The sequence below is a fragment of the Symphalangus syndactylus genome, chromosome 7 (genome assembly GCF_028878055.3).
Source record: "Symphalangus syndactylus isolate Jambi chromosome 7, NHGRI_mSymSyn1-v2.1_pri, whole genome shotgun sequence".
Classification (NCBI taxonomy): domain Eukaryota; kingdom Metazoa; phylum Chordata; class Mammalia; order Primates; family Hylobatidae; genus Symphalangus; species Symphalangus syndactylus.
The window spans coordinates 100632931-100660202 of NC_072429.2; the positions used below are offsets into that span (position 1 = coordinate 100632931).

At 38.9% G+C, this 27272-nt stretch overlaps 1 protein-coding gene across 6 annotated transcripts in view; it reads right to left on the reverse strand.

Moving 5' to 3' along the window:
- Positions 1-27272, reverse strand: part of NCALD (neurocalcin delta) — a 456181-nt gene that overhangs the window by 212242 nt on the left and 216667 nt on the right. For all 6 annotated transcript variants that reach the window (XM_055286938.1, XM_055286937.2, XM_063643503.1 and 3 more), the window contains exon 3: positions 25390-25439. The gene's annotated coding sequence lies outside the window, so the exon portion shown is untranslated. The remainder of the gene's footprint in view (positions 1-25389; positions 25440-27272) is intronic.

A 27272-nucleotide genomic window follows, 5' to 3' on the forward strand; every position in this document is an offset into this window, starting at 1 on the left:
AGGCAAAGTTGATAAATTTGCAACCGTAATATGAAGAGCTTGCATTCATCCAAAGGTACAATGAAGAAGGCGAAAACACAAGCCAATATGTGAGACAAGTTTGCAACACTTGAAATGAACAAAAGACCAGTATTTAGGTTATATAAAGAAATGTTATATATCAGTCATAAAAAGACAGCACAATAGAAAAAAAAATAAGCAGCAGATCTGACAGGCACATCATAGAAGAGAAAAAGATGAATGGTGAATGGATGTAGGAAAAGATGAGCAACCTCATCTTTAATTAAGAAAATGCAAATTAAACTGATAGTGGGGGTAGAAATTGATATAACCACTTGGAACAATTTAACCTTCTCTTATGAAGTAGAATGCTCTCATACCCTCCCTCTGAGCAAATCACTCCTATGTATATTCTCTAGTGCTATGGTTTGAATGACAGTGTCCCCTCTAAAATTTATATGAAAACTTAATCCCCAATGCAACAGTATTGAGAGATATGGCCTTGGGGGTGGTGATTAAGTCATGAGGGCTCCACCCTCACAAATGGGATTAGCACACTTATAAAAGGGCTCCAGGTTGAAGGGAGTGCCCTCTTGCCCCTCTGCCCTTCTGCCATGTTGAGGACACGGCATTTATCCCCTCCTGAGGAGGCAACACTCTTGGAAGCAGAGACTAGGCTTCACGAGATACTAAACTTCCTGCATCTTGATCTTGGACTTCCCAGCCTCCAAAATGGTGAGAGATAAATTTCTATTAATTATAAATTACCCAGTCTCAGGTATTTAATTACAGCAGTACAGACAGACTGAGACATCCAGAGAAATTCTTGCACACTTTCCCTGAAGACATGCACAAACATGACTTTTTCGAAACAGCAAAAAGCTAGATTTAACACAAATGTCCATCAACAGGAGAACAAGGAAATAACTTGAGTGATAGACATTAAATGGAATATTAGATAACATGGAATATCGATAAACCACAGCAGCATGCAATAGCTTGGGTGCACCTTAGAAACATAATGAATGAAAGCAAGCAAGTAACAGCCAACTACATACAAATGGTATCTTTTTCACATATAAATAAGCCCAAGAATAGCAAGAACGAACAATATTTGTGTTGAGGCAAACCCATATGTAATTTTTTTTTACGGTTCCATATTATTTTATCACACATGTACATCCATGTTACCACTACAATCAAGATACAGGAGTGTTCCATCACCACACAGAACTCCATCCTACTACCATTTTATAGTTATACTCACCCCTTGGGCCCCCATTCCTCATCGTTGACAATCACTAATCTGTTCTCCATCTTTATAATTTTGTCATTTCTAGAATATTAGTAAATCGAATCATACAGTATGTGACCTTTGGATATTTTTTTTTCACTCAGCATAATGTCCTTTAAATTCATCTAAGTTGTTGCATGTATCAGTGGTGTTTGTTCCTTTTCATTGCTGAGAAGTATTCCATAGTATGAAAGTACTACAGTTTGCTTAACCACTCACCTATTGTAGGACATTTTGTTTGTTTCCAGTGTTGGGCTATTAAAAATAAAGCTGCTAGGAACAATTATGTACAGGCTTTGTGTAGATAAAGTTTTCATTTATCTGGAATAAGTGTCCAGGAGAGTGTTTCTGGGTCACATGGTAAATGTATGTTTAGTTTTAAAGAAACCACTAAACTATTTTCCAGAGTGACTCTAGCATTTTAACCTCCAGCATTGCGTGATAATTCCATTTTTTTGCATCCTCACCAGCATTTGACATAGATATGCTTTGACTGTGTCCCACCCCAAATCTCATCTTGAATTGTTGTTCCCATAATTCCCACGTGTCGTAGGAGGGACCAGGTGGAAATAATCAAATCACAGGGGCGGTTCCCCCAACCTGTTCTCATGATAATGAGTGAGTTCTCACAAGATCTGATGGTTTTATCAGGGGCTTCCCCCTTCACTGAGTACACATTCTCCTCCTCGATGATGCTACCATGTGAAGAAGGACATGTTTGCTTCCCCTTCCGCCATGATTGGAAATTTCCTGAGGCCTCCCCAGTCATGCTGAACTGTGAATCAATTAAACCTCTTTCCTTTACAAATTGCCCAGTCTCAGGTATGTCTTTATTAGCCATGTGAGAACAGACTAATATAGGCATTATCACTATTTTTATTTTAGCTGTTCTAATAGGTGTGTGGTGCTATCTCATCATGGCATTCATGTGCATTTCCCCAGTAGCTAGGGATGCTGAACATCTTTTCATGAGCTTATTTGCCGTCTAAATATCGTTTACAATAAGACATCTCTTTTGCCCATTCCCTCATTGGATTTTTGTTTTTTTAAAAAATTGTTGAGTTTGGAGTTCTTTAGTCTGATCTAGGTATGTGTTTTGCAAACATTTTCTCCTAGTCTATAGCTTGTCTTTTCATCCTTCTAACACAGTTCTTCACAGAACAAACATTTTAAATTTGGATGAAATCCAATTTATTGATTTTTTTCTTTTATAGATCATGCGGTCGATATCATGTTTAAGAACTCTTCAACAGTCCATAGGTATTGAAGATTTTCTGGTATGTTTTCTTTTACAAGTTTTCTAGTTTTATGTTTTAAGTGTATGATCCATTTTGAGTTGCTTTTTAAGTTGTGGGGTGACGAATATGTAACTGTTTTCAGATTCTCTGTTCTGTCCTATGTATCAATCTCTTTGCTAATTCCACACAGTCTTGACTACGATAGCTATACTAATTTTGAAATTAGGTTCAGTGATTTCTCCTACTTTATTTTTCCTTTTTGAAATTATTTTAGAAATTCTAGTTGCTTTACTTTTTCATATAAATTTTAGAATAATCTTATATATGTCTCCAAAATCCTTGTTGGGATTTTTATAAGAATTTCATTAAACCTGAATCTGAATATCATTTTGGGGAGAACTGACATCTTTACTAAGTTGACTGTTCCAATCCACAAACACAAATCCAATTCACATTTCTCTACTATGTAGATACTCTTTGATTGCTTCTATTGGCATTTTGTTGTTTTCAGCATATAAATCCCATGTTTCGTTAGATATACACATATGTATTGCATATGTTTTTGAGAGATTGTAAATGACATTATGTAATTAATTTTTATATTCATGTGTACATTGCTAGTATATAAAAGTGCAATTGATTTTGATATCTTTATCTTACATCCTGCAACCTAACTAAACTCATTTATTAGTTCTAGGAGGTTTTTTCTTTATAGACTCTATTGAATTTTTCTAGTAGACAATCATGTCGCCTGCAAATAGGAATGGTTTTATTTCTTCCTTTCTGATTTGTATGGCTTTTATTTGCTCTTCTTACTTTATTGCATGTCAAACTTTCAGTACTATATTGAATAGGAGTGGTGAGAGCAGTCATCCTTACCTGATCTTATGGAGAAAGAATTCAATCTTTTACTATTAAGTACAATGTTAGCTATAGGTGTTTTTGTAGATACTTTTTATCAATTTGAGGGAGATTCCTTCTATTCTTATTTCTCTGAGAGTTTTTGCCATGAATGTTGTTTAATTTTGTCAAATGGGTTTCTGTACATCAGTTAGTATGATTGTGATTCTTTTTTTTTTTTTTTTTTTTAGCTTTGAATGTTTTTTTTTGTTGTCGTTTTGTTTTTTTATTATACTTTAGAGTTTTAGGGTACATGTGCACAATGTGCAGGTTTGTTACATATGTATCCATGTGCCATGTTGATTTCCTGCACCCATTAACTCGTCATTTAGCATTAGGTGTATCTCCTAATGCTGTCCCTCCCCCCTCCCCCCACCCCACAACAGTCCCCGGAGCATGATGTTCCCCTTCCTGTGTCCATGAGTTCTCATTGTTCAATTCCCACCTATTTCTTTAGACTGTTTATATAGTGAATTGCATTGAGGATTTTCAAATATTGAACCATTCTTTTATCCCTAGAATAAACCACCCTTGGTTATGGCATATAATTACTTTTATATATTACTGAACACTATTTATCAATATTTTTAGGATTCTCACATCTATATAAGAGTAGTTAGTCTCTAGTTTTCTTTTATTGTGCTTTTTCTAGTTTTGGTATCAAAATAATTTCGGCTTCATAAAATGAATTGGGAAATATTTCCTCATCTTTTATTTTCTAGAAGAGGTTGTAGAGAATTAGCATTAATTATTCTTTAAATGTCTTCTGGAATTTTCTAGAGAAACCATCTGGACCTGGAACTCTCTGTTTTGGGAGTTTCTAAATTACTAATTCTATTTCCTCAGTTACAAGACTATCAAAATTATCTATTCGATATTGTATGAATTGTGCTAGTTCGTGCTTTCTGGAAAATTGCTTCATTTCATATAAGTTGTCAAACTTAAATGTGCAGAGTTATTTGTAGAATGTCCTTATTATTCTCTTTGATGTCTGCAGGTCTGTAGTGATGTCCCCTTTTTAATTCCAGATATTGGCAATATGTGTCTTCTTTCTTCTTTGTCAGTGTTGTTGAAGGTTTATCAATTTTCTTTTCAAAGAACTAGCTTTTTATTTATTTTCTTTATTGTTTTCCTCCTTGTAGTTTTATTAATTTCTGCTTTTATCTTTATTATATCCTTTCTTATGCTTGCTTTGGGTTTATTTGGCTCTTTCTTTTTCTAGTTTCTTGAAAAACTAGTTTCTTCAGATAGGAGCTCAGATTATCAATTTGAGACTTTCCTCGTTTAGAAAGTAAGCATTATATTAGTGCTATAGATTTTCCTCTCAGAACTGCTTTAGCTGAGTCACATAAATTTTGATGTTGTATTTTCATTTTCATTCACTTTAACGTATTTTTTTATTTCTTTGAAACTTTCTTTTTGACCTACAGATTCTATTTGAAAGTTTGTTGTTTATTTCCAACTGTTTGGAGATTTTCCTGCCATCTTTCTGTTAGGGATATCTAGCTTGATTTGATTATAGCCAGAGAATACACTTTGTACAATTTCAATTCTTTTAAATTTGTTGAGGTTTGTTTTATGGTTTATGGTATATTTTGGTATATATTTTGTTAGTCAATTCTTCTGTTGTTGGGTGGATTGTATAAATGTAAATTAGATCTACTTGATTGATAATGTTATAGTCTTCTCTATGTTTGCTGGTTTTCTGTCTAGTTGTTCTATCAGTTATTGAGAGAGGTGTGTTGAGGTTTTTAACTCTCATTATGAATTTGCCTATTTCTTTTTTCAGTTCTATCAGTTTTGGTTCACATATTTTGCAGCTCACATTTTTGGGTATATATTTAGGGTGTGCATGCAAAATATGCATGTTTGCTATGTCTTTCTGGTAGGTTGGCCCTTTTATCATTATATAATGTCCCTCTCTGTCCTGGGTAATTTTCTTTTCTCTAAAGTCTTCTTTAACATTAATATAGCTATTCCTGCTTTTTAAAAAATTAATATTTACATTAAAACATTTTTTCATTCTGTAATTTTTATCCTCCTATATTGTTATATCTGACAGGAATTTCCTATAAAAAGCATATAGTTGGGGTTTTTTTTTAATCCATTATGTCAATCGTCTATCATTTGTATATTTTGGCCACTTATAGTCAATGTAATTATTGATATACTTGGGCTAATATCTGCCATTTTTGTTGTTTCCTGTTTGTTCTCTACTTTTTTTCCTTTATTTTGATTTTCTAGACTTATCGTGGGTATTTAGGACTTTTAAGAATTCCATTTTTATTTATCTATAGTGTTTTTAGGTATATCTCTTTATCTCGCTTTTTCAATGGTTGCTCTCCTTATTACAATAAATATACACAACTTACCAGAGTCTATTGGTAGAATTCTTACCTCCCTTTACATTCCTTTACTTTTCCTCATTTATAAAATAATTTTCTTAAATATTTATCTACGTACATCAAGAACTACATCAGATAGTGTTATTTTTTGCTTTAACCATGAAATATAATTTAGAAAACTTAAGAGGAGAAGGAAAGTTTATTGCACTTACCCCATTTTTATTCTTTGCATTATTCTTTTCTCTTCTTTTTTTTGAGATGGAGTCTCACACTTGTCGCCCAGGTTAGAGTGCAGTGGTGCAATCTCGGCTCACTGCAACCTCTGCCTCCTGGGTTCAAGTGATTCTCCTGCCTCAGCCTCCTGAGTAGCTGGGATTACTGGCATGCACCACCACACCCAGCTAAGTTTTGTATTTTTAGTAGAGATGGGGTTTCACCATACTGGCCAGGCTGGTCTCAAACTCCTGACCTCAAGTGATCCACCCACCTCAGCCTCCCAAAGTGCTGGGATTACAGGCGTAAGCCACCGCACCCACCATATTCTTTTCTCTTGATGACACACGTTAGGTAGTTTTTATATTCCCGTAGATCCCTGCCCTTCTTTTTTTTTCCTTCAGCCTATTTGATCTATTGCTAAGATACAGTAAATTTCTACTATTCTACTTACAAGTTCACTGATTCTGTCCACTCCATTCTCATGTTAGCCCATCCACTGAGTTTTTTTTTTTTTACTTCATTCATTATACTTTCCTAGAAATTGGAAAAAATAATGAAGTAAGAAAAGAATGCAAAAAGGAAGCCAATATGTTTTTTTGAAGTAGTAAAAGGAAACTTCTTTCTGCTTCCTAAGAAATGAATACATTCATGGGTTGGCCAGGGGTCCAGCGACCACGCAGGCTGATGTGACTCATATTTGGACTGGTCCTGCTCCTTTCAACAGCTCTCTGTTAGAACATGCCCTAGAGTTCCTCTACAGAGCAATGTGGCTGCTCTGGGCAAGGCTGCCTCCAGGTGACTGGACTGACGGCCAAGGCAGGAACAAGCAGTGTTGCAGCATTAAGCTGTACCTTATCGGAGTGCTGCAGAGCTTTCCTCCTCTGGCCTTTTCAACACCAGCCCTACTCATCTTACTCTCAACCTTCAGCTCCCTCAAATCCCTGACTGATGCCGTGGCTTTTTATACTTTTCTCTCCCCCAGCATGTGCTTCCTCCTAATTTCCGCTTGCTTACCTGGCCTCTGACCCATTTTTGCTTGCATTATGACATTGTGCACATGTGTGGATTCCCTGATCCAGCTCTTCAGCTGGGGCCCCTGACCTAACTAAATACCACCTAGACATTCTAATGGTTTCACTTTCACCAACAACTGTGTTGCTCTCCAAGGCTAACGGAATAAAGACCTTTCTTTCTTCTCTGCAAGGCAGGGGTGGAGAAGATCGATTTTAAAGGCTTACAGCCTCTACTCTCCAGGACATATTTCTGTGCGGTCACCAGCTGCTGCTTATGCGTGCTCCTTCCATCCCAAGCCCAGCACGTGGAGGCAGGAAAAGAAATGAGTGGGCAGACAAATTAACACTGAAAGGCTTGATAAATACTAACAGCAAATACTAAAAATAACTAGACAGCAGTGGTTTACTTTTAGGAATTTTTTTTTTTTTTTTGAGATGGAGTCTCACTCTATCACCAGGCTGGAGTGCAGTGGCGTGATCTCGGCTCACTGCAACCTCCTCCTCTCGGGTTCAAGTGATTCTCCTGCCTCAGCCTCCCAAGTAGCTGGGACTACAAGTGTGTGCCACCATGCCCAGCTAATTTTTGTATTTTTAGTAGAGACAGGGTTTCACCATGTTGGCCAGGATGGTCTCGATGTCTTGATCTCATGATCCACCCACCTTGTTCTCCCAAAGTGCTGGGATTACAGGCTTGAGCCACCGCGCCCAGGCTATGTTTAGGAATTTCATCTGTGCTTTTGTGTTGGGGCAAGAGCGAGGGAGAGAATGAGAACTGTAGAGAAGTTGGAAATGTTGCTCTTCTCTGGAGGTGGAGCCACTGAAGAGCTTCCCTGGGTAGACAGCACTCCTCCACCTCCTCCCTGAAATACCTCTCTCTCAGCCTTCCCAGGCTTCCTCAGCTCTGCAAATGGCTCCTCCCTGTGCCACAAAGGTATCCCTGCTCTTACCAGCAGAGAGGAAAAGTGGCTAAGAGATTGCGGCTGTTTTGTTCCTCAGTCTCATCCTCTCCCACTTGCAGGATAGCCTGGCTGCCTTTTGACCTCAGCTTCTAAAAGACAGAAGGGTTACTGGGGTTAGTGTGTGTCTCCTGTATATCTGTGAGTCCCTGGTATGCTGGGTGTGACATGGCAAAGCCATTAACCCCACATGACACAATCTGCAGACACAGACTCCAGACTAGAAATCCCACACATTCCCCAAAATGCCCACTCCTGTGCTCCTGTAGGACTAGGGATGAGCATAAATGGCCCTGATCCTTTTAAGACCAGGGTCTCCTGGTTGAATAAAATGGAGGACACTAAGCCTGTTCAATTCTGTTTCTGTTATTTTCCCTTCCCTGGTGAGTAATTCAGCTATGCTGTGAATCGATAGGGATCTCTGGAGCTGGAAGAAGACACAAGATGAGGGAAATAAATTGCTCCCAGTTGGATGAATTATAAGCACCTTTGAGCTCTTCATCATATCTGTCCTGTGCAATCCGCAAAGAAGGAGTATTTTGAGCCTGAGTTCCCTCTCCTCTGCTCCCCTAATCCCTCCTTTATATCATGCACTCTTATAGTACAGTCTGAAAGCAAAAAGAAATAAAAGGTCTTCCTTCCCTACTCTCAAAATCACCACATCTTTTCCCATCTCCCCCCTTCCTTCCTTCATGACTCCAATAAAGAGGGAGCATCCTTCATGGAAAGGTTAATCCCTCCATTTATATCCTGGTCTCCCCTCCAGCATCATCCACATCTCACTCCATCCCTTCACCACCACCCCTCTTACATCTTCAGGATACCATCTCTCTGGGCTCCTTCCCCAAGGCTGGAAAACAGCCTCCGCCTCTGTGATTCTACAAGCCTTCCTTCTATTTTATTACCCTTTACAATTCCATCTCTCTCCTCTTCTCCATCATGCATCCCAAAAGAAGGGTCTAACTGATTATTTTCATCACTCTTCCTATATTTACTCAATCTATTGCAGCCAGACCTCTCTCTGCTTCCTGCAAGGTCCCTACTGATTTCCAGGTTGCCGAACGCAATGGCTTTGAGCTTTCTGTTCTACCCTTCTGAAACCCACTCTGCCCTTTGATTCTGTGGTAGTGCAACATCCTGGTGCTCCTGGGACCTATCTGTCCATTCCTAGACTCTTCCAGTTTCCTCCTGTTTTGCCCATCCCATAAATGAGAGTAATCCCCACAATCAAAGGTGGTCACATTTAGCAAAAAAAGATACAGAAAGCCCAATTAAACTTAAATTTCAGATCAATAATGAATAATTTTTATATTGCATGGAACATTCTTACACTAAAATTTTATTCTTTGTTGATCTGAAATTCAGTGTTAACCGAGCTTCCCATTTTTTAATTTGACAATCCTACCATAGTTGTTTCTTCAGAGCTCCTCTCCATTCTCTAACTTCTTCCCTTGATGTTTTCTATGCCCATGGCTTCTATGATTATCTTTTCTCAGATAATTCCAAATCTTTATTTCTAGCACCAATCTCTCTCCTCTCCTCTCTCTCTCTCTGGTGCATTTCTCTTTTCCCTGGGGATATTTTTTTGACCCCCTACTTGGTTTTCTATCTGGACTCTCTATTTCTTCCCTTCTCCAGCCTCCCAATCACTTCAACTCCAAATTCAGGAGGCTGACCTCAGCAAGTGGCTGAGCACTTGTTGGTTTTACCCTAACCAACATTCTCTCAGATATGTCTTTCCTTCCATTTCCATGGATGCCACTGACTTGAGGTCTTTGTCATTTCTGTATGTCTACAAACCATCCCACACTATTTAAATTGCCTTCTGACTAGTCCCCCAACTTCTACTTACATCCACCCTCTACCCCTCCACACACCACTACTCAATTAACATCCTGATTAAAGTGCAGATGTGGCCATGCCACTCCCTTGATAAAGGAAGCTACTGACTGGCTACTGGTTAAAGTTGAAGCTCCCTAGCCAGCATCCAGAACCTTCAATGAGCTTTCTTTCTCCTCTTCTCTCCCTGTGGTCTCCTCTATGCACCCCAAATTCAAGGAGCATCAGAATATGATTCCAGGGCCTCCCTATCTCTATTTGCTGACACTCAGACTTAGATGTAGACTACCTTGAAGGAAACTCATACAGTTTCTGCATAAATAGATACTCCATAAATGCTTGCTGAATTAGTGAAGTAAGTCAATTTGAAATTGACCACATTAACAGAATGAAGTAATTAAATCCATGAATCATTTATGTGATTCATTTATGCAGATGAATGCAGTTTTTCAAACTCACTGTTTGCTTACCATCAATTATAGGTGATGTCAAGTTCATGTAAGTATGTAATATTTCTATGATGTCAAATCACAGCTGGGCCCTGATGGAACTCCACAGGGCAGGGACAGACACAGACCACACCTGCTGCTTCTCTCGATTTACTTTTTGAACTCTAATCCCTTCCCCCGTTTCCCTCACTTCTTACAGATGATTCTTTGTAAACATGCTTGAATTTTCTGATATATAATCTTCAAACAACTGGAAGTTCGAAATCACTGCCAAAACCACATTCTGATCCAAGAACATCTGAGTGCTTTAATAACCTAAATCAGAAGCCTGCAACCTCTTTCTGCAACAGGCCACATGGTAAATATTGTTGGCTTTGTATACCGTTCGGTCTCTGGTTGCAATGATGACTCTTGCCATTGAGGCACAGAAACAGCCATGGTTGACACAAAAACAAATGGGTGGGCCTGTGTGCCTATAAAACTTTACCTGCAAAGCAGCCAGCCAGGATGCCAGCCACCGTTTGCTGACCCCAGCCTAAACCAAGCTTCTGATTAATGATTTACTTTGTTTTCCTTCCAAACTATACCTTTCATTGCAGTCACTTGATTGGGAAAAACATCAGAATTTCAGTTGGTATAGTCTTTTCATGAGATCATAGTTAAACTAACTCAGGACTACAGAGTGGATCAAGAGAAAATAAGGAGTGGATATTTGAAGGCCGCTTTGGGACTTTCCTCCCAGCATAGTGGACATCACCCCAGGGCAAGGGCACGGAGAGGCCAGGTAGGTGAGCAGCCCGCTTTTAGGCGCAAGATTTAAGGTGGTGCCATAAAAGTATAAATCTACATAAGTAATATTTTAATGCAATGTTTTAAAGAAAATCAAAATGAATGAAGACATTCATGATGAATAAAATATCAACATTTTAAATTAACACAGATTCGCTATTACTGATTTTTTCTTTTGCCCTGGATTCCAATGTGACTCTGCACAGCACTGTTATTGATCCTATCTTTATTTAAAATGTTGATCTTTGTCCATTGTGGATGTTTTGCATTTGATTTTTGAAAAACATTGTGCTAAGTGCTATTTATTTTGATTATGGAGTTTTTGGCACCTTCTAATTTTGCACAAAAGCAAATGTCCTACTCACCTTCTCTATTCCCAGCCCTGCAATAACCTCGTCATCATCGTCAACATCTATGCCCATTTTGGAGAATTCCATGCAGCTATTTAATGTTCCCTTTGGACTAGATCTTTCCTCTTGGCTACTTTGATGCCATTTTCACTTACTTGGATCCACCCTATATGCAGGTAAATTTGAAACACGTAGAAACTCTTGTGCCACACTCTCTAGAGCCACTTCTTAAAGGATATGTTAAAGAGAGACATAATATGTTAAAGGGAGACAATAAAATATGAGGTTTATTAAATTTTATTATTTTATGTTATTAAATAATTGAATAAAATTTATTATTGTATTAAATATTTTATTAAATAATTTTTTATTTAATAAAATAGTGGCACTTAGTATATTTTATTAAATTCCTACTAAGTGCCTAGTGGCTAAAGGACTTTGCATCCATCATTTCATTTAATTATGACAACCCACCGAGGGGATGGGACAGGAGGCAATAGAACATTATTTCCAACCCAGTGCTAGGGAGAAGATGGCAAGTGCTCCACTTTGGAAAGAAATTACATTTCATCCTTCTCTAGGCAATTTCCAAGGAGTCATCAACCCATGTGAGAAGCACGTCTGGTATTACATCTCTGTAACAAGATGCACAGCAGGCACTTTCAAGCATTTAAAATACTCGAATGTGTAAAGTTTCACAGTTGGTCACAAGTTCATAATAGCTACGTGCCTCTTTTATTGGGGAGATGCCATGCCATGCTGGGATTCCACAAGGCAGCAGGGCTCCTCCCATTCTTTAAAATAGAGCAGCTCAAAAAACTCCTTTGGCAATTTTAACTACACAAGAATAGAAAACACCCCAGGCAGAGCGTGAGAGACCAATCTCGTAAACAGCAGGATAGCAAGGTGTAAACAAGAATGGAAAGAAAATATACGGCCTTTTAAAAAATCATTGCTTTTGACAAGGACAATAAGATAGGAATAAATTCAGCCCCAAATAGCATGGAAAAACAAAAGCTCAGAGAAGTGTTAAATCACATGCCAGGTGGCTGCAGGAATTCGCAATAATCTATTCCAATCTGCCAACCCGTCCCTTTTGGCATCCGGCTTGATTTTACACAGGCTCTTCTTCCAGTTTTATGTGCTTGGGAGTTTGGGGGGAGGGTGTTGTTTGGGCTTTTTTTCTCATCAAGCAGCAAACCCAGCATTTTCAAGGCTGTTGCAACTTTCTTAAGTCACATATTTTTTCTCCTCTGACCCCACAAACAATGTTGTTTTGGAGAACCACAAACCACAATATTTCCATCTTTCATTTCACGGAACCATGTTCTTGCATGCAGTAAAAATATGTTCACATCCTTGTACTTAGTCTTAGTAAATGCATCATTTGATCACTGGTGTTGTTAGAAGACTTCAGGCAATAAAACTCCTGCATCTTCTACCCTTTCAATAACTCTACCAATTATTAAGCACTGAGCATGTACTTATACTCATGACCTGAAGATAACAGGAATGAACTGCCAGATCCCTGCTTTGAGGACCACATAGTCCAATGGAGGAGAGAGACTTAGAAATAAACAGCTACAATAAGGGAGGAAGCTACCTTTATCCCTCAAGCTGTAAAGTGATAATGTGCATGGGTTTATTAAACAAAAATTTAGGGAAGGTCATTATTTTGGATTAGGCTGCTGCACTAGGCCCCAACAGACCAGACCAAATCAAAATGGAGTCACTTGTGCTAAGTGCCACATCATCACACTGAACTTTGAAATGGGCCAGTTTTCCAAAAATCAAGAGATTCATAGCAACCAATCAGAAGAGGCCCAGTTTACCTGAGCCAGCATAATAAAGAAGTCCCCTCTGTTTTAACTCTATAAGGAAAGTGACCTTTTTCAAGGTGGTCTTTGAAATGACTGATCTGCTTTTTGTTCCCTGTTTCTGCTTTCTTCCGCCTTTTACTGCCTATAAGCCCCCTCTTGTTGAGCCCATCAGAGCACCCATTCTATTTTATAGAATGAGATGGTGCCTGAGTCTAAAATCACAAATAAAAGCCAATTCAATGTTTCGACTACAATTGTAATTTTGTCTTTTGACAGGTTCCACTCATACTTTTCAGCACACCTCAGCAGGTTGCCTCCAAGAATTGATCAAATGACGAAGTATCCACCCTGTGCAGGCACAGATATTGGACAACACTTAGTGCTTGCCATGAAGCAAAGAAATGCCCTCCTGTGAAGCCCTCCAGCCTCCTCCACCTTCATCACTGCCTTGCTCCACACTCCTGTTCTCAGCCTCAGACTTCCACACTGCCTTCCTCAAGCTTATTGATGGCGCAAGTGTCATGCTATTTACTATATACCAAGAATTGCATAAATTATCTCATATACTATCTCATATAATTATATGAGATATCTCATTATATTATATATATGATATATAATATGTGGATATTCAATTATATTATACATCTCATTGAATTTTCATAACCATCTAGAATAGGCTTTCTTATCCCAGTGTTATTCATAAAGAAAATGAGCCTCTGAAATTTTCAGAAACTTGCCCAAGGCTAAACAGCTAGTATAGAGAAACTGAGGTGAGAACCCAGGATTATGTGATTAGAACACCTCTTAAGCAGTACATTCATCTTTCTCCACAGGCATGTTTAGTGTAACACCCCTGCTAGGTTATTTGCACCTTAAGAACAGAGATCAACATTTCCGTTTTTTAATAGTTCCTAGACAGGGTAGACCCATAGCAAGCAATGTATGCATCTACCTATGTGATGTGATTTAAGGGAGGCTGGACAAGGATGGGTTAAAAATGTCTCCACCATTGCCTATCATGGTGCCTAGAATTTCACCACTGGGAGTGCATTATTTTGGGCCTGAAGTCTTTCTAGTCTTCAGGATCGCTCTCTTAGAACATGATTGCTATAGGGGGGCAATCCTACACTGAGACCTTAGTGAGGATAAAGATGTCAGAGAATGAGACACAGGAGAAATGCCTAGAAAGGAGCCTAGGACCTCTGAGATGGGAAAAGTGGTCCTGAGAAGAGGGTAGGAGGTTCTAGGACAGCTGTGGAAGTTTTGCTTGGCTGGCCCCATCTCTGTGGCCTTGAGCACGGGGCAGGGCAAATGGAAGGTATGTAAGTTTTTACTTGACTTGAGGAAACAGTGTTTTGATCTGATGTGAGAGAAGGAGGTATGAGGGATGGTGGCAGGTGGGCATCGAGTGCTGAGGTCACCAAGTACTGTGACGGCATAAAAGACAAGAAGGCAGGACCTTGCCCTACAAGAACTTACAGTGTCTGGAGAGAAAAAGTATCACTAGCAAACAATGGGTAAATAAGACCGGGAATGACCAAATACAGAATACATATTTAATAGGAAATCCCAGAAAAGGAGAGCTTAGAATGACAGGAGGTAATTTCAGGGACACAGGGCCCCAAGAATAGTACCAAATAAAGAGAAATAACAAATGAGTTGGTGAATGTCTGTCTTCCCAGACTGCCACAGCCACGTGCTACCTAGGCACTCCCTAATAAAGAAATCATCCAATGTGGATTTAATCACCGTAATACAGAAAGGATGTTAGGATGGTCTAGAAATAAAATGGAAAGACAGATATAATGTACAAAGATACTATTTATAAAATGCATTACTTCAAAATAAACCCAGCTCTTTTGACAAAAAGATCTAGTGGTTGTTCTATTCACATAATAAATAGATCCAGAATTTTGGTAAAAGGTGAGTGTACCAGATTTCTATATTAAGATACACAGCAAATATATCTCATAAAACCACTAGGCAAACCTAAATCCCTAGTGAAGCTCAGTTAACACCATGAGAAAGAGGTCTGATGACCACCACAGGGCAACGACCTTGAGAAATCCTAAGGCTTTCCATGAATTTAACCCGGATCAAGAATCACTTCGCTCTATGACCTTCCAGCTAAAGATAAATGCACTTGCTCTGAGCTTTCACTGAATGCCTCCTTCACAAACAGGAAAGGTTACTTCTATTTACTCTAATCTACTTCCTATTTTCAAAAAAGATCCCTTTATTTAATTGCTACAAAGAAAACAACCCCAAGGAGGAAAGAAGGAAGCAGGTAAGCTCTGACCTTTATCTGCTAAATTAGTTATTTTACCAATAGTACAGGTGATCCCATTCTCACAATGCTAAATAACAATCCTTTGTACCCCTTGGCATAAGAGAAACCAGTAGCTACAGCCTAAGGCTTATTGTGAATGAGTAAAGAAAAATATAGGCATGTAGAGACTTGAAAAAAAAAGCGGAGAAGAGGGGGAGAAGGGGGCCACAGGAAATCCTTCCTCCTGTGAATTTCTTTTTTCTTTTTCTTTTCTTTTTTTTTTTTTTTTTTGAGACTCTGTCACCCAGGTTGGAGTGCAATGGCATGATCTCGGCTCACTGCAACCTCTGCCTCCTGGGTTCAAGTGATCCTCCCACTTCAGGCTCCCTAGTACCTGGGACTACAGGCAGACACCACCATGCCCAGCTAATTTTTGTATTTTCAATAGAGATGGGGTTTCACCATGTTGGCCAGGCTGGTCTCGAACTCCTGACCACAAGTGATCTGCCACCTCGGCCTCCCAAAGTGCTGGGATTACAGGTATGAGCCACCGTGCCCAGCCCCTCTTGTGAGTTTCTTAATTAAATTACTGCAGTATATATTTCCTTTTCATTTCATCTTGGCTACTAATGAGCTGTGTTTCCACGGGTTACCTGCTTTCTTCATGGTGGCTGCATATCTGAGACATAAACAGCAAAGGTTCCTGGTTCAGTCCCCTAAGAGGTTTGTAGTAACCTCTGTGGATATTCATAGACACAATGATGACATGATCCAAACTCACAGTTAGACACAAGGTCTAATAAGGGATCTTGTGCTTTATTTCCAGATGCAAGCAGAAACTTGGCAAATGCACTTCAGATACCTAAATATAAGGATTTCTAGACAGTTAAGTGTTATAAAGAACAATCAGGAAAAATATATATTTTTGAGGTCCTAAAAATCTGGGTAGTGATTACAATGCTGGAGCAAAATGGCCATGCCAGTATTTTTGTAATTCATATTTTATAAGAAAAGGATGCAGAACTCATAAAAAGAAATTAGTGAAAATAAATATTGAATACATTTAAAATACAAAATTTACAAACATCATGTAAAATATTAAAAAGCTAAACAGTATCATTGTATTAATAATTATTGGCAGGCAGAATTTTAAAACACAAGCATTAAAAAAAAACTGAATCTCAAAAATGAAAAAAAATTAAGTCAGGGAGAGGAGCCAAGATGGCCGAACAGGAATAGCTCCGGTCTACAGCTCCCAGCATGAGCCACGCAGAAGACGGGTGATTTCTGCATTTCCACCTGAGGTACCGGGTTCATCTCACTGGGGAGTGCCAGACAGTAGGTACAGGACAGTGGGTGCAGTGCACCGTGCATGAGCCGAAGCAGGGTGAGGCATCACCTCACCCGGGAAGCACAAGGGGTCAGGGAATTCCCTTTCCTAGTCAAAGAAAGGGGTGACAGATGGCACCTGGAAAATCGGGTCACTCCTACCCTAATACTGCGCTTTTCCAAAGGGCTTAAAAAACGGCACACCAGGAGATTATATCCCACACCTGGCTCAGAGGGTCCGACGCCAACAGAGTCTCGCTCATTGCTAGCACAGCAGTCCGAGATCAAACTGCAAGGCGCCAGCGAGGCTGGGTGAGGGGCGCCTGCCATTGCCCAATTAGTTGTTTGATTAGGTAAACAAAGTGGCCAGGAAGCTCGAACTGGGTGGAGCCCACCACAGCTCAAAGAGGCCTGCCTGCCTCTGTAGGCTCCACCTCTGGGGGCAGGACACAGACAAACAAAAAGACAGCAGTAATCTCTGAAGACATAAATGTCCTTCTCTGACAGCTTTGAAAAGAGTAGTGGTTCTCCCAGCATGCAGCTTGAGATCTGAGAATGGGCAGACTGCCTCCCCAAGTGGGTCCATGACCCCCGAGTAGCCTAACTGGGAGGCACCCCCCAGTAGGGGCAGACTGACACCTCACACGGCCAGGTACTCCTCTGAGACAAAACTTCCAGAGGAACGATCAGGCAGCAGCATTTGCGGTTCACCAATATCTGCTGTTCTGCAGCCTCCGCTGCTGATACCCAGGCAAACAGGGTCTGGAGTGGACCTCTAGCAAACTCCAACAGACCTGCAGCTGAGGGTCCTGTCTGTTAGAAGGAAAACTAACAAACAGAAAGGACATCCACACCAAAAACCCATCTGTATATCAACATCATCAAAGACCAAAGGTAGATAAAACCACAAAGATGGGAAAAAAACAGAGCAGAAAAACTGGAAACTCTAAAAAGCAGAGTGCCTCTCCACCTCCAAAGGAACGCAGCTCCTCACCAGCAACGGAACAAAGCTGGACGGAGAATGACTTTCATGAGTTGAGAGAAGAAGGCTTCAGACGATCAAACTACTCCGAGCTACAGGAGGAAATTCGAACCAATGGCAAAGAAGTTAAAAGCTTTGAAAAAAAAATAGATGAATAGATAACTAGAATAACCAATACAGAGAAGTCCTTAAAGGACCTGATGGAGCTGAAAACCAAGGCAGGAGAGCTATGTGAAGAATGCAGAAGCCTCAGTAGCCGATGTAATCAACTGCAAGACAGGATATCAGTGATGGAGGACAAAATGAATGAAATGAAGTGAGAAGAGAAGTTTAGAGAAAAAAGAATAAAAAGAAATGAACAAAGTCTCCAAGAAATATGGGACTATGTGAAAAGACCAAATCTACGTCTGATTGGTGTACCTGAAAGTGACAGGAGAATGGAACCAAGTTAGAAAACACTCTGCAGGATATTATCCAGGAGAACTTCCCCAATCTAGCAAGGCAGGCCAACATTCAAATTCAGGAAATACAGAGAATCCCACAAAGATACTCCTCGAGAAGAGTAACTCCAAGACACATAATTGTCAGATTCACCAAAGTTGAAATGAAGGAAAAAATGTTAAGGGCAGCCAGAGAGAAAGGTCGGGTTACCCACAAAGGGAAGCCCATCAGACTAACAGCTGATCTCTTGGCAGAAACTCTACAAGCCAGAAGAGAGTGGGCACCAACATTCAACATTCTTAAAGAAAAGAATTTTCAATCCAGAATTTCATATCCAGCCAAACTAAGCTTCATAAGTGAAGGAGAAATAAAATACTTTACAGACAAACAAATGCTGAGAGATTTTGTTACCACCAGGCCTGCCCTAAAAGAGCTCCTGAAGGAAGCACTAAACATGGAAAGGAACAGCCAGTACCAGCCAGGCGTGAACCCAAGAGGCAGAGCTTGCACTGAGCCGAGATTGCACCACTGCACTCCAGCCTGGGCGACAGAGCAAGAGTCCGTCTCAAAAAAAAAAAAAAAGAACTAGAAAAGCAAGAGCAAACACATTCAAAAGCTAGCAGAAGGCAAGAAATAACTAAAATCAGAGCAGAACTGAAGGAAATAGAGACATAAAAAACCCTTCAAAAAATTAATGCATACAGGAGCTGGTTTCTTGAAAAGATCAACAAAATTGATAGACTGCTAGCAAGACTAATAAAGAAGAAAAGAGAGAAGAAGCAAATAGACGCAATAAAAAATGATACAGGGGATATCACCACCGATCCCACAGAAATAGAAACTACCATCAGAGAATGTTATAAACACCTCTATGCAAATAAACTAGAAAATCTAGAAGAAATGGATAAATTCCTCGACACATACATCCTGCCAAGACTAAACCAGGAAGAAGCTGAATCTCTGAATAAACCAATAACAGGATCTGAAATTGAGGCAATAATCAATAGCTTAACAACCAAAAAAAGTCCAGGACCTGATGGATTCACAGCCGAATTCTACCAGAGGTACAAAGAGGAGCTGGTACCATTCCTTCTGAAACTATTCCAATCAATAGAAAAAGAGGGAATCCTACTAACTCATTTTATGAGGCCAGAATCATCCTGATACCAAAGCCTGGCAGAGACACAACCAAAAAAGAGAATTTTAGACCAATATCCTTGATGAACATCGATGCAAAAATCCTCAATAAAATATTGGCAAACTGAATCCAGCAGCACATCAAAAAGCTTATCCACCATGATCAAGTGGTCTTCATCGCTGGGATGCAAGGCTGTTCAACATACGCAAATCAATAAATGTAATCAGCATATAAACAGAACCAAAGACAAAAGCCACATGATGCAGAAAAGGCCTTTGACAAAATTCAACAATGCTTCATGCTAAAAACTCTCAATAAATTAGGTTTTGATGGGACATATCTCAAAATAATAAGAGCTATCTATGATAAACCCACAGCCAATATCATACTGAATGGGCAAAAACTGGAAGCATTCCCTTTGAAAATGGGCACAAGACAGGGATGCCCTCTCTCACCACTCCTTTTCAACACAGTGTTGGAAGTTCTAGCCAGGGCAGTCAGGCAGGAGAAGGAAATAAAGGGTGTTCAATTAGAAAAGAGGAAGTCAAATTGTCCCTGTTTGCAGATGACATGATTGTATATCTAGAAAACTCCATCATCTCAGCCCAAAATCTCCTAAAGCTGATGAGCAACCTCAGCAAAGTCTCAGGATACAAAATCAATGTACAAAAATCACAAGCATTCTTACACACCAATAACAGACAAACAGAGAGCCAAATTATGAGTGAACTCCCATTCACAATTGCTTCAAAGAGAATAAAATACCTAGGAATCCAACTTACAAGGGATGTGAAGGACCTCTTTAAGGAGAACTACAAACCACTGCTCAATGAAATAAAAGAGGATACAAACAAATGGAAGAACATTCCATGCTCATGGGTTGGAAGAATCAATATTGTGAAAATGGCCATACTGCCCAAGGTAATTTATAGATTCAATGCCATTCCCATCAAGCTACCAATGACTTTCTTCACAGAATTGGAAAAAACTACTTTCAAGTTCATATGGAACCAAAAAAGAGCCCGCATCGCCAAGTCAATCCTAAGCCAAAAGAACAAAGCTGGAGGCATCACGCTACCTGACTTCAAACTATACTACAAGGCTACAGTAACCAAAACAGCATGGTACTGGTACCAAAACAGAGATATAGACCAATGGAACAGAACAGAGCCCTCAGAAATGATGCCACATATCTACAACTATGATCTTTGACAAACCTGACAAAAACAAGAAATGGGGAAAGGATTCCCTATTTAATAAATGGTGCTGGGAAAACTGGCTAGCCATATATAGAAAGCTGAAACTGGATCCCTTCCTTATACGTCATACAAAAATTAATTCAAGATGGATTAAAGATTTACATGTTAGACCTAAAACCATAAAAACCCTAGAAGAAAACCGAGGCAATACCATCCAGGACATAGGCATGGGCAAGGACTTCATGTCTAAAACACCAAAAGCAATGGCAACAAAAGCCAAAATTGACAAATGGGATCTAATTAAACTAAAGAGCTTCTGCACAGCAAAAGAAACTACCATCAGAGTGAACAGGCAACCTACAAAATGGGAGAAAAGTTTTGCAACCTACTCATCTGACAAAGGGCTAATATCTAGAATTTACAGTGAACTCAAACAAATTTACAAGAAAGAAACAAACAACCCCATCAAAAAGTGGGCAAAGGATATGAACAGACACTTCTCAAAAGAAGATATTTATGTAGCCAACAGACACATGAAAAAATGCTCATCATCACTGGCCATCAGAGAAATGCAAATCAAAACCATAATGAGATACCATCTCACACCAGTTAGAATGGCCATCATTAAAAAGTCAGGAAACAACAGGTGCTGGAGAGGATGTGGAGAAATAGGAACACTTTTACACTGTTAGTGGGACTGTAAACTAGTTCAACCATTGTGGAAGGCAGTGTGGCGATTCCTCAGGGATCTAGAACTAGAAATACCATTTGACCCAGCCATCCCATTACTGGGTATATACCCAAAGGATTATAAATCATGCTGCTATAAAGACACATGCACATGTATGTTTATAGTGGCACTATTCACAATAGCAAAGACTTGGAACCAACCTAAATGTCCAACAATGATAGACTGGATTAAGAAAATGTGGCACATATACACCATAGAATACTATGCAGCCATAAAAAATGATGAGTTCATGTCCTTTGTAGGGACATGGATGAAGCTGGAAACCATTATTCTCAGCAAACTATCGCAAGGACAAAAAACCAAATACGACATGTTCTCACTCATAGGTGGGAATTGAACAATGAGAACACATGGACACAGGAAAGGGAACATCACACTCCAGGGACTGTTGTGGGGTGGGGGGAGGGGGAAGGGATGGCATTTAGAGATATACCTAATGCTAAATGACAAGTTAATGGGTGCAGCACACCAACATGGCACAGGTATACATATGTAACAAACCTGCACATTGTGCACATGTACCCTAAAACTTAAAGTATAATAATAATAAAATAACAAAAAAAAAACAAAATGCAAAACTCAATTGTGTATCTATCCAGTACCAACTATGATACTATATGTAAATAATTGGAAATTGAAATTTACAATAAAATTTTAAAACTAAAAAAAACATGAAAAGTTGTAAATGAGATCATGTTATTTGAAATTTTATAAAATGAGTTATTAAGGTGCATAGACATTGTTGCTATGGAGTTGAGAACATATTTTTGTGCAAATTTCCTCACTAAAAAAGAGAAAGTATTAGGGAAATGATGATGTTATTTATGAGCCGTCTCCAAATCTTTTTCTCTGACTCCTCCGTCTTCAGATAATCCTAATTATCACTTGATAACTTTGAGGCGTATTTAGGAGTATTTTTTAACAACTTTGTTGGGGGCAAGAGGTGAAACCTATTTATTTACCTCACGCTATAGTTTGCTTGAAAGCAAGAAGCAAGCATTTCTGATTTGCCTCTCCTTTAGTTTGCTCATCTGTGGTGGAGTCCCAATGCCCAGCCACTTGGCGTCTGTTTTGTAATTCTCCTATTGTAGAGGACACACCCTCAGGTGATCCCCACTGACTCATGTCCTATGTAATCCCCTCCCACAGAGTGCAGGCACGACCTGTGACTTGATTTTCAGCAAACGAAATATGGCAAAGCCAATGCCTTCATTGAATATTTCACTGCCTTGATGCCTTAGCAGGCTGCAATGGGAGTTTCTCCTGCAGACGTTGAAGGCATAAGCTGTCATGTTGTGACAAGCCTGTGAGATGCCACATGGGAAAAAGCTGTGGGTGATTCCTAGGACATGAGAGTGACCCAGGTGACTTCCAGATATAAAGTGGGGACCTCAGTCCTACAATCTCAGCTGGATTCTGCCAACAACTGCGTGAACTTAGAAGAAAAAATCTCAAGCTCCAGACAAGAACATAGCACAGTCAAGATCTTGATGACACCTTTCCAAGACCCTAAGCAAAGGCCCAAGCTGCACTCAGACTCCTGACCCAAGAAGATGGAGCACAATACTCATTGTTTTAAGTCACTATATTTGTGGCAATTTGTTATGTAGCAATACACAACTAACACACGTCATAATCCACTTTGAACTCAAATAACAGCCATTCTTGAAAAAAAGCTCTGACTTGCCAATTATTATTTTCTTTCTGCTGTTGAGGATGACAGAAATCTAGCAGAATGCTTTATGCATGTGTATATCTTTATCCAATTCAAAACTTTAATGCGGAATATCATTCTCCATGAGTGAGTCTTGAAACACAAATGAATTGGACTTAACATTTTTCAAAATATCAAAATTCTTTTATTTTGGTACTTAAAAATTGGAGGGTATACCTCCAAACCAGTTTTTTTGTTTGTTTTCGTTTTTGTTGTTTTTGGTTTTGGTGTGTCTACTTCACTGTTTTGTTTTGCTTGTTTTGAGACAGTTTCACTCTTGTTGCCCAGGCTGGAGTGCAAGGGCACAATCTCAGCTCACCACAACCTCCGCCTCCTGGATTCAAACAATTCTCCTACCTTAGCCTCCTGAGTAGCTGGGATTACAGGCATGTGCCACCACGCCCAGCTAATTTTGTATTTTTAGTAGAGACGGGGCTTCTCCATGTTGGCCAGGCTGGTCTTGAACTCTCAACCTCACGTGATCCACCTGCCTCAGCCTCCCAAAGTGCTAGGATTACAGGCGTGAGCCACTGCGCCTGGCCTACTTAACTGTTTTTTAAATAAATGTTTTATTTTCAAACAGTTTTAGATTTACAGAATTATAAAGATAATACAGAAAGTTCTTGTATACGCCATACCCAGTTTTCCCAAATATTAACATCTTACATTAGCATGGTACATTTATCACATTTGATGAACCAATGTTGATACATTATTGTGAATTAAACTCCATACTTTAGTCAAACTTTCTTAGTTTTTACCTAACGTCCTGTTTTTGGTCCAGGATCCCACATTACATTGAGTCATCATGTCTCTTTAGGCTTCTCTTGATTGTGACTATCTCTCAGACTTCAGTTGTTTCTGATAACCTTCACAGCTTTGAGGAGTACTGGTCAGATATTTTGTAGCATGTCGCTCTGTTGGAATTTGTCTTATGCTTTTCTCACGATTAGACTTAGATCAAGTATTTTGGGGAGGAAGATCACAAAGGCAAAGTGCCCTTCTCATCATATCATGTCAAGGGTACCTACTACCAATGTGACCTGTCACTGCTGATTTAACCTTAGTCACCTGGCTTGAGATAGTGTTTGCTCGGGTTTCTCCATTGTGAAGTTACTTTTTCCCCTCCCTTTCTTTACTATACTCTTTGAAAGAAAGTCATTCTGTGCAGCCCCCAGGGAGGGTTATGCTTTACCCCCTGAAAGGCAGAGTATCTTACATACATTATTTGAAACTCTTCCATGTTCTTTCCATTTATTTATTCAATCATGTATTTACATCAGTATAGATATGTATTTTGTACTTTAAGTGATATCCTAATTCTAACTTTCTTTCTTTGCTCGAACTTTCCATCTTTGGACATTGAAAGTACTTTCGATTGGGTCCTGTATCCTTTTCACATACAACCATCATTGCAGATTTTTATTTTTCGCATTTCTTTACTTTATGGCACTACAAGTTGCTCCAGGCTCATCTTGTATATTTCCTGCCACAGTCTCAAATCAGCCATTTCTCCAAGGAACCCTGGTTCATTTCGTTGGAAAACAGTATTAGAAACCAAGATCTGGGAAATAGGTACGCAGTGATTGCCATGTGCCAGTTACTGTTTTAAGCATTTCGAAAATATTAATCATTTAATCCTTGTAATAATCTCATAACAACAAAATAGGTGGTATTAGTCCCATTTTATGGACGAAAATACCAAGAAACAGATATTTGGATGTGTTCCATAGTCACCCAGATAGTCACCGACAGACCCAAAATTGATCCACATTTGGAGCTAACCACATTGGAGTTAGATTTGGAGCTAACTCCCTACAATGCCTTGCAGTGGTGAGGACCTTGCAGAGCTGCCACACAAATTGATGAATTAATTCACCCACACATTCATTCTCTAATACAAATCTGTTATGTGCCAATTAGGTGCCAGACTATCTGATATCTGTTAATTGGTGCTTAATGCCATTTGAGATACCTCTTGGAATATGACCCAATATAACATAAAGGAGGAGGCTGTTGCAATGTACCCCTTGAGAAGACTCTGGCAGCTGCCTGAGATGAAGATGCCATATAAAAACTACTCCACTCAGTGGTTGCAAATATACTTTATTATGCTATAAGTAATATTCAAAGGTGATAGGCAGATAGTACCTTATTTACTTCATTTCTATTTATTTATCATTTCCATAAATTTTTTAAAGGGGCTTTAGTATCTTTTATATATATGAAACTCCCATTCATTATGCTACTATTCTTGATAAAACACTTGAACAGAACCATCTCTTGTGAAAACCGCTGAACAAAACTGAGATTTCCATTTATAGCTAAGAAGAAAATTTTAAATTCACACTTACTTTCTGACTGTCACCAATGAGTGGTCCCAGGAGACCAAAGTTGAGATAATCTGAAAGAAAACATGCAAAAAAATAATGGTGAATGCAAATATCTTAAAGGAATCTTTGTCCTGAGGTCATTATCCCACGTATTTTAATGGCAGAACACTGGGAGACTGACATCCCATGACATAATTTACTACTTGTTAATAATGTGTTTTGGAAAAGAGAGTGCAAGTTGGAGTGGAGGTGAGGTTCAGCAAAATGGACTCCCTGAGAAAAGAAAGCAGAGACTGAAACAATGGGGAACCTGGAATGGACTTCTTGTTAGTATTTATAACTCCTTAGAAGAAGATACGAGAGTTAAGTGAAGGAATACTCAAGAATGTGGGCCTTCATTTTCAGTTCAGAGCAAGCACCAGATGAGCTGCCTTCCAGATGTATCAAAGTTTAGGGATATTCAAAAAAGAACTATCCCACCAAATTAAGCTTCATAAAAGAACATTAAATAAAATATTTTCCAGACAAGCAAGTGCTAAGAGAATTCATTACCACTAGACCAGCCTTATGAGAGATCCTTAAGAGAGTTCTAAACATGGAAACAAAATAATGATACTTGCTACCACAAAAGCACTGTTAAGTACATAGCCCACAGACTCTATAAAACAACTACAAAATAGAAACTACAAAGCAACCAGCTAACAACTTATGATAGGATCAAAACCTTACATATGACTATTACTTGAATGCAAGTGGTTTAAATGTTCCCACTTAAAAGGCACAGAGTCGCAAGTTGGATAAAAGAATGAGGCCCAGTTGTCTGCTGTCTTCAAGAGACCCATAGGCTCAAATTAAAGGATTGGAGAAAGATCTACCATGGAAACAGAAAACAAAACAAAAGAAAGCAGGAGTTGCTATTCTTTTATCTGATAAAACAGATTTTAACACCAACAACAGTAAAAAAGGACAAAGAAGGGCATTACGTAATGATAAAAAGTTCAATTAAACAGGAAGACTTAACTATCCTAAATATATATGCATCCAACATCATTACCCAGATTCATAAAACAAGTACTTCTAGACCTACAAAAAGACTCACACAGCCACACAATAATAGTAGGGAGCTTTAACACCCCATTGTCAGATCATCAAGGCAGAAAACTAATAAAGAATTTCTGGACTTAAATTTGACACTTGACCAATGAGAACGAAAAGACATCTACAGAATACTCCATCCATCAAGTATAGAATATACCTTCTTCTCATCTGCACATGAAACATACTCTAAGATTAACCACATGCTCAACTGTAAAGCAAGTCTCAATAAATTTAAAAATATCAAAATCATACCAACCATACTCTCAGATTATAGTGCAATAAAAATAGAAATAAACTCCAAGATCTCTCAAAATTGCAAAATTACATGAAAATTTAACAACTTGCTTCTGAGTGGCTTTCAGTAAACAATAAAATTAAGGCAGATATCAAGAAATTCTTTGAAATAAGTGGAAACAGAGATTCAACACACCAACATCTCTGGGATTCTGCAAAAGCAGAGGAAAGTTATAGCACCAAACACCTACCTCAAAAATTTTAAAAGATCTCAAATTAGCAATCTAACATCAAGCCTAGAGGACCTAAAAAAACAAGAGCAAAGTAACCCCAAATCTAGCAGAAGAAAATAAATAAAATCAGAGCAGAAATGAACAAAGTTGAGACCCAAAAATTCATACGAAGAAGCAACAAAACTAAAAGTTGGTTCTTTGAAAGGATAAACAAGATTGATAGACCATTAGCTAGATTAACAAAGAAAAAAGAGAAGATACAAATAAGCACAATCACAAATGACAAAGCTGACATTACAATGAATCCCACAGAAATACAAAAGATCCTCAGAGACTATT